Below are 18,575 nucleotides of genomic sequence, written 5' to 3'. Positions count from 1 at the left end.
TTTCAGTACTGAGGATCAGGAGACAGCATGGAAGGAACAGGTGAATTATGCTATCCAGTGTCAGGTGTCAGTTGTTAGACTTTGATGAATCCAGATATGAATTTCCCTGCTTTGTAAAATCCTAATATGACATTTTCACATCCTCAAGAAGATAAGTTCATGGGCTTTTAGAGGTGTCAATTAAATGATTGACACATTCTGCAATGTAAAAATAGATCAAAACATTCCATTTTACCAAATACATGAGATCTGTATTTTGAAATTAAATATATACCCCAATTCTATTTTTTTACATGCAAAATACATTTGATTCCATGCCTTATGAATTTCCCATAATTGTCTTGCATCTCTATTTCCCCATATCTCACTATAGGAGTAGTTGTTCATTTACAACTTATAATAATTAATTTCTATACAAATCCTGAAAAGCTGGATTTCTACCCTACTAAGTCATGTACTAGTGTTTCATGTGTTGCAATTAAGTGTGTGCTGTCAGAAGTTTAATATACCCTGTGGTAAGTGCTCTTCACTCTTTTATATGTAATAAAAGAAAGTATTCTCTCTTGGCAATTCTGTGATGGGGATAATCTCTCATCCTGATTCAAGCCACGCTGATCCTGGTGCAGATTCCTCTAAATTAATACTACAGTCAGTTCATCTGACTTTTATCATCATTCCTTAAAGTCTATTTATAACTGATATTGGCTGGTGGAATTATTACTACTTCATGAGTAGAAAATAGTAAAAAATTATAAATTTACTTATGTCTGATGCACAAAATAATGACATGTTTTAAAGTAGCAATTACATACATACTTGGAAACGTGGAAGGACTCAGTTGACTCTCCTTGAGAGTAGGACAATGTGGGTTAAATGCAGTATTTGGAATCAGGACACTAAGAACAATTCCCTGAATTACTGAGAAAAAGGAAATGAAAAAAATAAGATAATATCTCTCAACTTAAATTTTCATCATTTTGATAAAAGTAGTGATGGCCTCACAGAATATAAAGAATTCTAAAGAATAAATAGGTTACATATGTCTGTTCCTGGAATACCTTTAATACATTTCTACATAACTTCAATGACACATATGCTATTGTAGGAATGCTCTTAATAACAGAAACATCTTTAAGTAAATATTTGTACTGGGAAGTAACAGTAAGTAGAAGCACTGGATGTCAGTTAACATTTTCAATGTAGCCCATTCCTGTTGTCCTCATGCAGGTTCCTCTCCCTCCGAAAATAAATATCAGTCTGCAGGAATAATCATTCAGTGGCAGCATGTCCTCTGGGGATTGGATGATGGGTATGATCTTCTTAACCCAGACTGTGGTTGGTATTCTGGGCAATATCTGTCTCCTTTCCTCCTACCTCTGTCTCTACCTCTCTGGGTATAGGGTGAGATGCACAGATTTGATAATTAAGCACCTGCTTGCAGCCAACTCACAATTTCTGCTCTTCAGGGCAGTCTCACAGACCATGGCAGCTCTTGGGTTTAGACATTTCATCAGTGATCTTGGATGCAAACTTCTTTTCTATGTTCACAGGGTGGGTAGGGGTATGTCCTTCAGTAGCACCTGTCTCTTGAGTGTCTTCCAGGCCATCACCATCAGTCCCAGGGACTCCAGGTGGGCAGAGCTCAAAGTGAAAGCTCCCAGGTACACTGGCACCTGTGTATTCCTGTGCTGGATCCTCCACATGCTGGTAAATATCATTGTTCCTTTATATGCAACTGCAATTAATGTTGACATTAATATCACAAAGAGAAGTGATTTTGGATACTGTTCTGCTGGGAAATTTGAGAGAAATATTTCTGTAATAAATGGAGCCTTGCTGTCCCTCCCTGATGTGCTGTGTTTGGGGATCATGCCCTGGGCCAGTGGCTCCATGGTTCTCATCCTGTACAGGCACAAGCAGAGGTTCCAACACCTCCATGGAAACAGTCCCTCCCCCAGATCCTCCTCTTTGTCCAGACCTACTAAATCTGTCCTTCTTCTGGTGAGCACCTTTGTGTCTCTCTACATGCTGTCCTTCACCATGCACATTTGGTGGGCTGTTTCTGGTAACCCCACTCAGCTCTTGGTGCACATCTCTGCTTTTTCCAATGCATGTTTTCCTGCTTTCAGCCCCTTTATTCTCATGAGCAGAGACATCAATGTGTGTAGGCTCTCCTGGAGTAGAACTTCCCCCATGTCCTCAGAATCATGTGACATGTATACACCCGCTCAATGTCCTGCTGTTAGTTTATTCATTTCCCTAAAATCATAAATACAATTAAGACAAATTCAGAACCCCCAAAAATTTCAGTGTACACATATATCGATTCTTATGAATGTATTATACTCTGTGTGTGCATGTGTGTCTCTGTGACCATGTTTCAGAATATGATTATTGTCATCATGCTACAATATTTGAATATTTTCATGTAACTACATGAAAAATAATATTAATGATAACAAGGAATTATTATACTGCCTTACATTTTGTGTCATGCATATCAATACAGATATGATGAATGTTTTACATTTCTTTTAAATTATCTAACTATATAGACAAATATTGGTTCCCAGTAGGAAAGCTTTTGGCTGTTTTACTGAGTAAATAAGGGAATCACATGGAAATAGATTCATCACCTTACTGTTTACTCTTCACGATGCCTGCTCTGTTTTAATTTCTTAAATATTAATATCTTCTGTAACAATCCAAACAGAATTCTACCTTTCAGTGTTTTTCTTTGGAAGTTGTGTAATTATTGCATTTTAATTTCTAACCTATAAATGACAGCATATTTTAAAACACTGGTCACAGTTTTAAGCAAATAAATATATATATGGAGAATATAACTGTAGACTACATTCCTGCCTTCCACTTTAAAGAAATCCAGACTTGGATAGAATTATTTAAAGGGCCATGTGCAGGTCATTGCTGCACAGCATGATGGAATTTTAAAAACTGGACACACTGTGAAGAGTCCTTCTTCAAGAAATCAGGACATGTTCTGCCCACATTTTTCTTATCAGGATTCACTCTGGTCACCCTCTACTGAGGTGAGCATTATCCAGACATCTATAAGCAGAGAGCACTGTAAACTCTTGTTTACTTTATGCAACTCTTATACAACAGGAAATGTTTTGGTTGACTTTACATTTTACTGGTTGATTTAAATTCATGTGTAGTTTAAATGTAATTCTTTTACAGCACTGAATTCCAGTGTTTATGTCAGCTTCATTGATGTAACTGTCCACTACAGATGCACATGAGAGTGTGTAGGAAGAGTGCTTGGTGTGTAAATTATGGAGAGTCTTTTGGTGACCCACAGAAGAACCCATGCACATATGCATAGTTGTGGAAGTGGTGTGGACATGTTTAGATCTCTTCAGCATTAGGCGACACTGTCCAGTATGTTTGTAAATGGTTTGTATGAATGCCACGCTGTTCCAATGTGCACTTCCCAAAATGTGAACTACAAATAGCTGATGGAGCACCTGTGGAGCTTTCAGCCTCCTTCCTCATTGATGCTAAGGGCTGGACTCCATTCCCAGTAGGAAATTGAGATCACCATGTGTCCATGTTCATCTGTTGCAACAGGAACATTAGCAGTATGACAGCTCATGAACTCATGGTGAGAATTTGTCCCAAATGTAAGACTCTGGGGAAGATGGAAAGGAGCTTGGCTCTGATGTCTAAGGCAAAATATGTTAAGGTTCAACCTTGGGGTCAACCTGTGGGGCAGTGGTACCACCTTGCCTACTATGCTTTAAGCCCTGAGTTAAATCCCCAGTATCATAAAAATAAGGGTAAACTTGACAGTAATACAAAGAAAAATAAAAACAACTTATTGCAAACAGACACATTAGGTAAGAACGCCAAAAGCAAACATTCTAAAGTTCTAAACATATAACATTTCAGTAGGAAACATAGACAGGGCCCTTGCTATGGGATTTCTTTTCTGAGAGGCTTCTATCTCTTTGTCATTCTCTTCTGGGTTTCCTTCTCTGACAACATAACCTTGACAATCACTGCCTTCTGCTTGAGAATCTGTTTTTGAAGGCATCAGCAAAACCCTTAATATATCCCACCACATCCTGAGGTACAAGGATCCCACAACAGAAAGGGTCTCACTCCTGTGTCCTTTGTCACAGCAGAAGTTCAAGAACAATGAGCTCTGGTGTGGAGAGCAAAATGGAAACTTCTTCCTGCATCCAGGTGTTCTCCCCTGCCTCCAAAACAAGAACTGTTGCCATGGTAATGGAAATATGGACTGCTGTTGCCCTGCCCTGCCCCAAATGCAACTAGCATAGCCTGTTACCTCCCTTTGGGATGGATATTGAAGTCAGTACTATGAATGTAGCCAGATGAATGGGTAACAAAACAGTGGTATATGCACAATGGAATATTATTTGGCCATAAAGAAGAATTAAATTATGGGATTTGCAGGCAAATAGATGGAATTGAAGAATACCATGCTAAGTGAAATAAACCAATCCCAAAAACCCAAAGGCCAAATATTTTCTCTGATAAGTGAATGGTGATAACTAATGGGGGTGGGAGTGTTGGGTGTAAGAGAATCATGGAGGAACTTTGGATTATGTAAAGGAAAATGACAGGGCAGAGTGCATGGGGGCATGGAAGACAGTGAAAAAGACAGACATATTTACCCTGTGTATATGTATGATTACATGAATGGTGGGAATCTACATAGTATACAACCATAGAAACAAAAATTTGTACTCCATTTGTATAGCATGAATCAAAATGCAGTCTGTAAAAATAAAAAAGTAAATAGAAATTTAAAAATAAAGAAATCCCTGGACTCATCTTACATTCAACACAAACACTTAATTCAAATAACACTGGCTCTTCTACCATGATAAGCAGACTGAATTCACAGTGGTGACAATGGTGAATATATTCCTACAATTGGCTGTGATCCTCACTGGAAGTCTGGACTGAGAGCACTTGCCTTTGGAGATTCCCTGTGCTTATCAGTAATGCAGTGTCCACAGCCTTCTCTAAGACATTTCAGTGCTGCAGGCTTGGAGTGAAAACAATAAATTGATTATGTTAAGAACTTCCTGTCAATGGCAATGTTCTTCCCTCTGCATTCAACATGACCAACACTAAGCTAACATGACTAACAGAAAGCAGGTACTGCACATGGTTCCTCCCCACCAGATACATTTTATCATCCCAAATACTATGTCCATTTGTTCCCAGTGAAGAATGTTAATAATCTTTTTGAAAGGCCACAGTTTTTGTTGCTTTCTAGTTTATGAAAGGTGGTAAAGACAATTTTCTATGAAACTCTGCTTTTGGAAATCACCATGTTTACATTCATTAATGCAATATTTAATAAACCTGTACTACATGGTCAGAAGTAGAAGTATGTTTTGGTGCCATCAGATGGAACCTCAGTTATGTTCTGAGTTAATCTTCATAATATATAGAAATGTGGATACTAAGTGTTCCATGATTCACAGTATAATTTAGATACTACCATCTAAATTTTTATCTCCTCTCTTCCTTGTCATTGTTTTAAGAAATTGGTGTAGAATAAGAGGTGAATGACATGGATCTGAAGATACAGGAAGGAAGGTTGGTGAAATGGATCAAGTGAATCATTTAAAATTTATTTTCTTATGTTTGGTTGGCAAAATATTTGTACATAGTTTTGAGAAACAGTGTTATATTAGGAATTGTGTATATACTGAGTAGTGATCAATTCAGCATAATTAGCATATCTATGCACTTCAAGTTTTATCATCTGTTTATGATGAGTACCTTGAATTTCCACTTTTCTCATTATTCTGAGATGTATGATGCGTTGTGGTTACTGTATTTACCCTCTTCTCTAGAACAACAGAACTGATTCCTCCTCAAGCAATAACACTGTTCCCACGGATTACACCACGTCTCCCCAGTATCCAGTATCCACTATTTTGCTCTTAACTTTCAATAGATCTATTTGTTTATATTCCACTTGAGTGAAATTGTGTGGTGCTCATTAATTTGTGTTGTTTCCCTTAAAACGATGTTCTCCATTTCCTTCCTGTGGATTTATCCCAAAGATAGGACTTCACCATTCTTTTTTATGGGAGAACAGTGTTTCCTTTTCATTGACTTATATATGAAAATGTAGATTCATTTCACATCCTGTCTGTACTGAATAGTGCTGCAAATCACTTGGAATGCAGATGCCTTGGGACACACTGAGTTCATTTCTTTCAGCTCATTTTCAGCACTGCGATGAAGTGACTCCATGGCAGGTCTAGTTTCAGCTTTAGAGAAACCTCCCTTCTGCTCCCCTCAATGGCTTAGTGATTATCCTCCGCACCAAGAGAGCACCAGGTTTTCTCTTTCTCCACACATCTCACCAGTACTTGTGATGTTCTGTGCTAGATCATAGCCATTTTAATGGGTGCAAGGCAGTATCTCATTATTGTACTGACAATATTTTCCTAAGAACTAAGCATAAGGACAATTTTTCATACATATGCTAGCCATTGCTATGTAGTCTAATCAGAAATATCTGCTAAATCCCGTATCCATTCCATAATTAGGTTATTAATTATTATCCTGTAGTGTTTTGTTGATTACTTTTTAGTGGGGTTCATTTTGACATAATCATACATGCATTAGTTCCTCTTTAATGGTCTGCTCTAACTCATCCTCAGCCCTCTAATGTCAGTTTTGATTGTATCAATATTACTTTTTAAACATCTTTTTTAAAATTGGTTATACATGACAATAGAATGCATTTTCACACATTTTGCACAAATTGAGCATCATCTCTCATTCCTCTGGTTTTACAGGCTGCTGAATCACACCAATAGTGTAATAATACATGTATATAGGGTGATAATGTCTGTCTCATTCTGCCAACCTTTCCCATCCCCTCTGCCCCTCACTCCACTCTGCATAATCCAAAGCTTCTCCATTCTTTGCTATCCATCCCCCATTATGGATCAGCATTCACTTATCAGAGAAAACATTTGGTCTTTGGTTTATTGGGATTGGCTTTTTTCACTTAGAGTGATATTCTCTAGTTCCATTCATTTTCCTGCAAATACCCTAATTTCACTCTTTTTCTGTGTCTGAGTAATACTCCATTGTGTATGTATACCACAGTTTCTTTATCCATTCATCTACTGAAAAGCATCTATATTGGTACCAAAATCTAGCTATTGTGATTGAACTGCTATAAACATTGATGTGGCTGCATCACTATTGTATGATTGTTTTTATTCCTTTGAGTATAAACTGAGCAGTGGGATAGCTGGGTCAAATAGTGTTTCCATTTCAGGTTTTCTGAGGACTCTCCATACTGCTTTCCATAATGGTTGCATCAATCTGCAGTCCCACCAGCAATGTATGAGTGTACATTTTGCCCCACATTCTCATCAATGCTTATTGTTGTTTGTTTCCTTGATAATTTCCATTATGATTGAAGTAAGATGGAATCTTAGAGTAGTTGATTTGCATTTGTGCAATTGCAAGAAAGGAGAACTTTTTTCATATTTTTGTCAATCAATTGTATTTCTGCTTCTGAGAAGTACCTGCTCAGTTCCTTAGCCCTTTTATTAAGTGGGTTATTTGTTTTTATGGTGTTGATTATTTTGAGTTCATATATTTTGGACATTATTGCTCTATCTGTGGTATGTGTTATAAAGATTTTCTCCAATTCTGTAGGCTCTCTCTTTGTGTAACTGATTATTTCCTTTGCTGAGAAGGAGCTTTTTAATTTGAATCCATCCCATTTATTGATTCTTAATTTTTCTTGTTGGGATTAAGAATCTTGTTAAGAAAGTCAGGTCCTAATCAGCACAATGAAAATTTTGGCCTACTATTTTTCTAGTAGGTGCAGGATCTCTGTTTTAGTGCCTAATTCATTGATACACTTTGAGTTCACTTTTGTGCAGGGTGAGAGATAGAGGTTAATTTCATTTTGTTACATATTGGTTTCCAGTTTCCCAGTGTAATTTATTCTGTAGCTATCTGTTCTCCAATGTATGTTTTGACATACATTTGTCTAGTTTGAGATAACTATATTTATGTGGGTTTATCCCTTTGTGTTCTATTTTGTACCATTGATCTACATGTCTATTTTGGTGCCAATAACATGCTGTTTTTTTTTTTTTTTAACTATTGCTCTGTAGTATATTTTAAGGTCTGGTATTGTGATACCTACTGGTTCACTCTTCCTGCTAAGGATTGTTGTGTCTATTGTGACTCTTTTACTTTTCCAAATAATGTTCATGTTTTTTTGTAGTTTTATGAAGAATGTCACTGGAATTTTAATTAAAATCGCACTGAATCTGTATAACATTTTTGGTGATATAGCCTATAAAAACATTAATTCTGCCTTTCTAAGAGCATGGGAAATTTTTTATCATCTGAGGTCTTCTTCAATTTCTCTCTTTTGAGTTACATAGTTTTCATTATAGAAGTTTTGTTAGATTGATTCCTGAGTATTTTTCTTGAGGCTATTGTGAATGGAGTAGTTTTCCTAATTTCTCTTTCAGTGATTCAATGCTGATGTATAGAAATGCATTTGATTTTTGGGTGTAAATTTTATATCCTGCTACTTTGCTGTATTCACTTGTGAGTTCCAGAAGTGTTCTGGTGGAACTTTAGGATCTTATAAATATAGAATCATGTCACCTGAATATAGTGATAGTTTTGAGTTTTTCTTTTCCTCTTTGTACCCCATTAATTTTTTTCTTCTCTCTGATAGTTCTGGCTAGAATTTCAAGAACGATATTGAATTGAATTTGTGAATCATGGCATCCATGTGTTTTTCCATTTTTTAGAGGGAATTCTTTCCATTTTTATCCATTTAGAATGACATTGGCCCTGTCTAAGCTTAGCATAGATAGCTTTTACAATGTTGAGGTGTGTTCCTAGTGTCCCTAGTTTTTCTCGTGTTTTGAACATAAAGAGGTGCTGAATTTTGTCAAATGGTTTTTCTGTGCCTATTGAGATAATCATATGATTCTATCGATGTGATGTATTACATTTATTGATTTCCATATGTTGAAACAACCCTGCATGCCTGGGATGAACCCCACAAGGTCATGGTGCACTGTCTTTTTAATTTGATTTTATATGACATTTGCTAGAATTTTATAGAGAGTTTTAGCATGTAAGTTTATCATGAATATTGACCTAATGCTTTCTTTCCTTTCTGTGTCTTTGTTTTTTTTATTGTAAATGAATGGGATGCATGTTGTATCTCTGGTTGTACATGAAGTAAAGGCATACCATTTGTGTAATCATATACTTACATAGGGTAATGGTGTTTGATTCATTCTGTTATTTTTTTTCTTCACCCCACCACTCCCACCCCTCTTTTCCCTCTGTACAGTCCATCCTTCCTCCATTATTGCCCCCCTCCCACCCCCGATTATGTGTCATCATCCACTTATCAGCAAGACCATTCATCCTTTGGTTTTTTGAGAATGGCTTATCTCACTTAACATGGTATTCTCCCATTTCATCCATTTACCTGCAAATGCCATAATTTTATCATTCTTTATGGCTGAGTAATATTCCATCTCACCACAATTAGAATGTCTTTGTTTTCAGTATAAGGTTGATACTAACCTCTTAGAATGAGTTTTGAATGGTTCCTTTTTTTTCCATTTCATGGAATTACTTTGGGAGTATTGGTCTAATTTTTCTTTGAAGTTCTTGTAGAACTCAACTGAGAATCTGTCTGGCCCTGGGCTTTTCTTGGTTGATAGTCTTTTGAGGGTGTATTCTATTTCATTACATGAAATTGATCTGTATAAATTGTGTATGTCCTCTTGTTTCAGTTTGGTTGGATCATATGTCTCTAGAAATTTCTCAATGTCTTAGTGCAGGCCATATAGCCCACCTGGTAGAGTGCCTGCCTCTCATGCTGTAGGCCCAGGTTCGAGTCCCCGGCACTGTGGGATTGTGGAAATAGCAAATGAATGATATTTTCAGTGTTTTTGAGTTTTTCTATTTTATTTGATTATAAATTTTCCAAAGATTTTCTAATAATCTTCTGCATTTCAGTAGTGTCCCTCATGATATTTCCTTTTTCATCATGAGTTTTAGTAACTAGAGTTTTCTCTCTCTTTCTTGTGTAGCTAAGTGTTTCTCAATTTCTTCTATGTGTTCAAAGAACCAACTTTTTGTTTTGTAAAGTTTTTCAAATTTTTTTTTCCATTTCATTGATTTCATCTCTGAATTTAATTATTTCCCATCTTCTACTGCTTCTGGTGTAGACTTGTTCTTTTTCTATGTCTTTGAGATATAATGTTAGGTCATTTATTTGTTGATTTTATATTCTTTTAATAAATGAACTCAATGCAATGAACTTTCCTCTTAGCCTTCATAGCATCCCAAAGATTTTGTTATATTTTATTGAGTTTTCATGTATATCTAAGTATTTTCTTATTTCCCCCATGATTGTGTCTCTTATCCATTCATCATTCAGTAGCATGCTATTTAGTCTCCAGTTGTAGGAAACCTTCCATTTTTATTTTATTATTAAATTATAGTGCCATTCCATTATGATCTGATAGAATACAGGGTAGTATTTCTGTGTTTTTGAATTTGCAGGGAGTTGTTTTAAGGCATCACATATGTTCCATTGAATTTTTAATTTGGTTTTTGTTTCCTTCATTTTGAGGTTTCTGCTTGATTCCTTTTTATGATCTCTGCCTCTCTAGTGAAGTAAATTTTAACTTACTGTATTTTCTCTCTGATGCCATCCTTTGTGTTAAAGATCAGCCTAAGTATGTATTTTCCAAACTTCTCTGACATTTCTTCTACTGTGTTGTGTATAGATAGTACTGATGGAACATCTTGGTTTGAGGAACTTTGTTCCCTTGCATTTCATGTTGTTTGTGTTTTCCCTCATCTAGTGGTATGGATCTGAGGCAGAATGATTTCTACCCTGTAATCCAAGGGTGTCCCTGAAGGCTTCCAGTACCTCAGCTTTAAATGGGAGACCACTATTAACAGCACCCAATGAAAGGAGCATACAACCTTAAACAAAATGGCTTTTACTGAGGCATCTACAATTTTGTTGCACTAAACAGAAATGAAGTGTTCAATTATTTTCTACAACATAAACATTAAGTTTGCTAAAATATTTACTGTTTCAAATGATGGACAATGAAGAAACAAGTAGTGTAAGATGTGATGTTTATGATGGAGAAAGAGAGAAAATTGAGGTAAAAATTGATAGTAAGAGCAAAGGAGGAATTAATAGAGGATGACTGTTAGTATGAGAGAAGTGAGAAAAAGAATTCAGGGACACAGATAAGTGAGGGAAAAATATGTACAGAATAAAAAAGTGAAAATATAAGATTATACAAGCAAACAGTAATAGAGCATTTAGACATCCCATTCCTGAGTAAATTGTTGCATGAAATGTATTTGGATTCAAAGATGGTAGAGGTGTGAGAGAAATGGGGAAAAATTGGAAAGTCTCTATGGCAAATTGACTCTTTACTTCCACTGGATTTCAAAAATTTTCTCAACTTCCCTTATCCACCAATAGGTGGATTGTCTGAAGTGTGATGGTAGCTCCCAGTCAGTGCGTGCCAGACCAGTTGTGTTGGTGCGCTGATAGGAAATGCTCTCATACCCTCTTCCAGTCTTTCCACCCATTGTAACTGGCTCCTTCCATCTCAGTATGCTTCAGGACTCAGAGCTGGACAGAGATCAGTTTCCTTCAGTTTCTTTAACCTGTGAGACCTGCCCCCAGGAAACTGCCCCTAGTCTGACTCCCAGAGGTTTGACAGACCCAGGATGGCCCACAAAAACCCAGCTTCAACCTGATGGACCTGAGCTTCAGCTTCCCCAGGTTCTGCCTTTCTTTGGTCCCAAGTTCTCAGTGCCCTTTTAAACTGCAGAGAGCATCACAGGTGTGCTCACTCAAAGGAGTAACCTGGGAAAGAGGCAGAAAGATGATATTCACTACCTCACCCAGCAGAAACATCTCAGTCCTGTAGGTACCCCAATATATCACTAGGCCCTGGCTTGTGTCCCCAGACTGAGGTGGCCATGTCCCATGATGGTGGTGATAGCATCAGCAAACCTGCAGGCCCTGGTGATTTTCTCAAGATAGTGGTGGCTCTGTGTAACCAAACCTGTGTGTACTGTGACAATGGAGTTCCAGGCAAGAGCTGGCATCATGTGATCAACTGGTCATATGTATGTGGTCTGCAGGCAAGCATCAGATGATTGCAAGGTAGTTTGCAGGCAGTTGGTGATGGGTAGATGAAAGGCAGGCAATGGCCCCACAGGAGGTGGGAAAATGGGCAAATGGTGGATAATAACTGTGGTCAGTGAGTGATCTTTAGTCAAATGGCAGGAGATATGCTGGAAGACAGTGGGCCATTACAGGGGATGAATGGGGGGTAAACAGCAGGAGATCAATGCGCAGCCATGACTCCCTGGCAGAGAAACAGTATTTCTTCTGCTTGATTTTGGAGTCACAGAATGACAAGTAGTGCAGTCTCCTTCTAGTTCACCATATTGGAGCAACCCAAATATTACCTTGTACACTAAACCAATAGCTGTTTTATCATTCTTTAATATTTCAGCCTTCATCCAATTTGATTGTATTTTTTCCAATGTTTTAAACAATTAACTGGACTCATATCGTATTTTTCTTAGCTTGCATCTACAGTTTCTTCTCTTAGTTTTTATTTTCCATTTCACATTTACTATTCCTGTCTTCAATTCCTCCATAGATAAAGTCATAGTTTGTATTATATTTGTTTGCCCTTTTCTTTCAGTACATCTTACAGATATTAATCTGAAAAAATGATAACCATACAAATTTACATATATCCAATATTTGGTGGCAGTGAATAAGTATTTCTTTTCCATCAGAAATGAATATGTGCATGGAAAGAAGGAATGGAGTTAAAATGAGATCAAAACACAGTCAGGGAAACAAGTCCTTTAAGTCCATATACAGTGTTCAGGACATTGGAGTATGAGCCCTGCTCTTTTGGTCTGTTGGCTTTCTGTGGACATAGGCTTTCTGTCTTGGATCATTTCACAGCAAGCAGCTCTTCTTGGCATAGAATCCAGGCTACTGGTATCTCTTAATTTTGGGGGTCCCATCTACCTTTGGTTTCACTTGTACAGTCTCACAATTGCTTCCTGGTAGCCACCATTGATATTTACCCTGCTGTACACATTCCCTGGCATTACAGACCTTCTTTTCAAATCACTGTGCAGTTCTCCATGATTTCTTCACTTTAACCTACTATAAAACTGCAGAACCACCATCATGTGAATGATGCCAAGGTCTGTGTCCAGCTATCCTGATACTTCAACTCTTGGGAATCACACTTGCAGTGACTTCTGTATACTGGTAATAGTCAGCATTGTTAAAGAAACGCCGAACTTCCCCTCCCTGAATAGGGAGACCCTACAACTTCTTTTCTTTCTTTTTTGGAAAATATTCTTTAAATTTTTTAAAATTTATTTTTTATTGTAAACAAATGGGATACACGTTGTTTCTGTTTGAACATGGAGTAACAGCATACCACTTGTGTAATCATACATTTACATAGGGTAATGATGTTTGATTCATTGTTATTTTTTCCTTTCCCCCCACCCCTCCCACCCCTCTTTTCCCTCTAAACACTCCCTCCTTCCTCCATTCTTGTCCTCCCACCACCCATTATGTGTCATCATCTGTTTATCAGCAAGATCATTCTTCCTTTGGTTTTTTGAGATTGGCTTATCTCACTTAGCATATTCTCCAATTTCATCCATTTGCCTGGAAATGCCGTAATTTTATTATTCTTTATAGCTCAGTAATATTCCATTATATATATATATATATAAAATATTCCATTATATATATATATAATATTCTGTTATATATATATATATATATATATATATATATATATATAAAATGTGGTATTTATACATATATATATATATACCACAGATTCCTTATCCATTCATCAATTGATGAATATCAAGGTTGGTTCCACAATCTGGCTATTGTGAATTGAGCAGCTATGAACATTGATGTGGCTATATCTCTGTAGTATGCTGGTTTAAACTCCTTTGGTTATAGGCTGAGGAGTGGGATAGCTGGGTCAAATGGTGGGTCCATCCCAAGTTTTCTAAGGAATCTCCACACTGCTTTCCAGAGTGGCTGCACTAATTTGCAGCCCCAGCAGCAATGTATGAGTGTACCTTTTCTCCACATCCTCTGCAACACCTACTGTTGCTTGTATTCTTGATAATCACCATTCTAATTGGTGTGAGATGGAATCTTAGGGTAGTTTTGATTTGCATTTCTCTTATTAAAGATGTTGATCATTTTTTCATTTGTTTGTTGATTGCTTGTAGATCTTCTTCGGTGAAGTGTCTATGCATATCCTTAGCCCATTTGTTGATTTGGTTATTTGTATTCTTCTTGTTTTTTGAGTTCTTTATATATTCTAGAGATTAGTGCTCTCTCTGAAGTATGAGTGGCAAAGATATTCTCCCACTCTGTAGGCTCTCTCTTCACATTGCTGATAGTTTCCTTTGCTGAGAGAAAGCTATTTAGTTTGAATCTATCCCAGTTATTGATTCTTGCTTTTAATTCTGTGCTGTGGGAGTCCTGTTAAGGAAGTTTGATCCTAAGCCAACATGTTGAACATTTGGACCTATGTTTTTTCTATAAGATGAAGTGTCTCTGGTCTGATTCCAAGGTTCTTGATCCATTTTGAGTTGATTTTTGTGCACGGTGAGAGATAGAGGTTTAGTTTCATTCTGTTGCATATGGATTTCCAGTTTTCCCAAAAGCATTTCTTGAAGAGGCTATTTTTTCTCCATTGCATATGTTTGGCACCTATGTCTATTATGAGAAACTTGTATTTATTTGGGTTTATTTCCATGTCCTCTATTCTGTACTATAGATCTACCTGTCTATTTTGGTGTCATTATCATGCCATTTTTGTTACTATTGCTTTGTAGTATAGTTGAAGTTCTGGTATTGCGATACCCCCTGTTTCATTCTTCCTGCTAATGACTGCTTTAGCTATTCTGGGTTTCTTATTCTTCCAGATGAATTTCATGATTGCTTGCTCTATTTCTGTAAGGTACATCATTGGGATTTTAATTGGGATTGCCTTGAATCCGTATATCACTTTTGGTAGAATGGCCATTTTGAAAATATTAGTTCTGCCTATCCTAGAACATGGGAGATCTTTCCATCTTCTAAGGTCTTCCTCAATTTCTTTCTTCAATGTTTTGTAGTTTTCATTGTAGAGATATTTTACCTCTTTGGTTAGATTGACTCTCAAGTATTTTATTTTTTTGACGCTATTGCAAATGGAGTTTTTTCCTCATTTTCCTTTCAGATGTTTCATCACTAACATATAAAAATGCTTTAGATTTATGCATGTTGATTTTATAGCCTGCTCTTTTGCTGAATTCATTGTTGAGGTCTAGAAGTTTTCTGGAGAAGTTTTTTGAATCCTCTAAATATGGAATTATGTCATCAGCAAATAATGACATCTTAAGTTCCTCTTTTCCTATTCATATCCCTTTATTTTCTTTAGCCTGCCTGATTGCTCTGGCTAGAGTTTTGAGGACAATGTTGAATAGACATGGTGAAAGAGGACATCCCTGTCTTGTTCCCGTTTATAAAGGGAATGGTTTCAGTTTTTCTCCATTAAGAATGATGTTGGTTGTGGGCTTAGCATAAATAGTCTTTACAATGTTCAGTATGTTCCTACTATTCCTATTTTTTCTAGTGTTTTGAGAATGAAGAGGTGTTATATTTTGTCAAACATTTTCCTTCATCAATTGATATAATCATAAGATTCTTATCCTTAAGTCTATTGACATGATGGATTATGTTTACTGATTTATGGATGTTAAAACATCCTTGCATTCCAGGGATGAAACTCACTTGATCCTGGTGCACAATTTTCTTAATATTTTTTGGATGCAGTTTGCCAATATTTTGTTAAGGATAATTGCATGTATATTCATGAAGGATATTGGTCTGAAATATTCTTTCCTTGATGTGTCTTTGCCTGGTTTTGGTATGAATGTGATATTAGCTTCTTAGAATGAGTTTGGTAGGGCACTCTCCTTTTGTATTTCCTGGAAAAATTTGAGAAGTATTGGAATGAGTTCTTCTTTGAAGGTCTTGTACAACTTGGCTGAGAATCTGTCTGGTCCTGGGCTTTTCTTGGATGGTAAGTTTTTAATGGCTTGTTCTATTTCAATGTTTGATATTGATCTGTTTAAATTGTTTATGTTCTCCTGGTTCAGTTTGGGAGGAGCATATGTCTCTAGAAATTTGTCAATATCTTCGGTAGTTTCTATTTTGTTGGAATACAGATTTTCAAAGTAGCTTCTAATTATGTTATGTATTTCAGTGGTGTCTGTCATGATATTTCCTTTTTCATTATGACTTTTAGTAATTTGAGTCTTCTCCCTCCTTCTCTTTGTTAGTGTGACTAAGGATTTGTCTGTTTTGTTTACTTTCTCAAAGTACCAACTTTGCATTATGTCAATTTTTTGAATTGTTTGTTTCAATTTCATTGATTTCAGCTCTGATTTTAATTATTTCCTGTCTTCTACTATTTTTGCTGTTATTCTGTCCTTCTTTTTCTCAGACTTTGAGCTGTAATGTTAGGTCATTTAGCTGTTGACTTTTCTTTCTTTTCTGGAATGTGCTCCATGCAGTGAATTTTCCTCTTAGTGCCGCTTTCATAGTGCCCCAGAGATTTTGACATGTTGTATCGTCATTTTCATTGAACTTTAAGAATTTTTTATCTCCTCCCTGATGTTTTCTGTTATCCATGCTTCATTCAATAGCATATTATTTAGTCTCCAGGTGTTGGAGTAATTTCTGCTTTTATTTTGTCATTGATTTCTAATCTCAGTCCATTATGATCTCATAGAACACAAGGCAGTATCTCTATTTTTTTGCATTTCTTAAGTGCTGCTTTGTGGCATTACATATGGTGTATTTTCGAGAAAGTTCCATGTGCTGCTGAGAAGAAAGTGGATGGATGGATGGAATATTCTATATATGTCTACTAAGTGTAGGTTATTGATTGTGTTATTGAGTTCTATGTTTTCTTTGGTTGGTTTTTGTTTGAAAGATCTATCTAGTGGTGACAGCAGTGCATTAAAGTCACCCAGAATTATTGTGTTGTGGTCTATGTGATTCCAGAAATTGAGAAGGATTTGTTTGATGTACAGGGATGCACCATTGTTTGGGACATAAACATTTACTATCATTATGTCTTCCTGATTTTTGGTTCCCTTAAGCAGTATGAAATATCCTTCTTTATCTCTACTGACAAACTTTGGCTTGAAGTCCACTTTATCTGATATAAGGATGGAAATGCCCATTTGCTTGGTAGGTTTTTCCCCATCTTTTCACCTTTAGTCTGTGGATGTCTTTTTCTATGAGATGAGTGTCTTGCAGGGAGCTTTCTTTTCGGTCTTTCTTTTTAATCCATTCTGCCACTCTGTGTCTTCTGATTGATGAGATTTGGCCATTAACGTTCAGGGATATTATTGAGATATGATTCATATTCTCAGTCATTTGGGCTTATTTTTGGTTTTTACGTTGGCTTGGTTTCTCCTTTGAGTGATTTTTCTCTAAGGTAGTTCCTCTCTTTGCTGACCTACAATGTTGTTTTTCATTTCCTCCTCATGGAATATTTTGTTGACAACATTCTGTAGTGAAGGCTTTCTATTTGTAAATTCTTTTAACTTTTGTTTATCATTGTAGGTTTTATTTCATCTTCAAATATGAAGGTTTGTTTTGCTGGGTATAGGATTCTTGGTTGGCACTCATGTTATTTCAGAGCTTGAAATATGTTGTTCCAGGCCCTTCTAACTTTTAGAGTCTGGGTTGAGAAGTCAGCTGCTATCTGTATTGGTCTCCCCCTATATGTAATCTGATGCTTTTCTCTCACAGACTTCAAAATCCTATCTTTACTTTGAATGTTAGGCATTTTCATTGTAATGTGCCTTCGTGTGGATCTGTTGTGATTTTGTGAATTTGCTGTTGTATAAACCTCTTATATATGATTTTACATTTTGCTCTTCAGGTTTGGGAAATTTTCTGATATTATTTCATTGAATAATTTGTTCATTTCTTTGGTTTGTTTCTCTGTGCCTTCCTCAATCCCAATAATTCTTAAATTTGTTCTTTTCATTATGTCCGATATTTCTTGGAGATTCTGTTCATGATTTCGTACCATCTTCTCTGTTTGGGCAACTTTATTTTCAAGATTAAATATTTTGTCTTCATTGTCTGGGGTTCTGTCTTCCAAGTGGTCTAGTTTTTTGGTGATGCTTTCCATTGAGTTTTTTATTTGGTTTATTGTTTCCTTCATTTCAAGGATTTCCAATTGTTTTTGTTTTTGTTTTTGTTTTTTTTGAGAATCTCTATCTCTTTGTTGAAATGATCTTGTGCTTCCTGCAGTTGCTCTGTCAGCTTATTGTTATTATCATTCATTGCCTGCATTTGATCTCTTATCTCATCCTTTGCTTTGTGAATCTTTTTAATCATGTATAATCTGAAGTACTTTTCTGAG

The 18,575-nt window shown here is 36.4% G+C and overlaps 1 pseudogene; it reads left to right on the top strand.

Annotated features, from left to right (window-relative positions):
- The first annotated feature begins 1,284 nt into the window (after positions 1-1,284).
- On the top strand, positions 1,285-2,146 carry LOC124966208 (vomeronasal type-1 receptor 4-like; annotated as a pseudogene).
- The last annotated feature ends 16,429 nt before the right edge of the window (positions 2,147-18,575 follow it).

The sequence above is a fragment of the Sciurus carolinensis genome, chromosome 16 (assembly GCF_902686445.1).
Source record: "Sciurus carolinensis chromosome 16, mSciCar1.2, whole genome shotgun sequence".
In the NCBI taxonomy this organism is placed as follows: Eukaryota; Metazoa; Chordata; class Mammalia; order Rodentia; family Sciuridae; genus Sciurus; species Sciurus carolinensis.
Note: the sequence above shows the minus strand (reverse complement) of the source record. Positions and strands in the feature narration are given on the sequence as shown.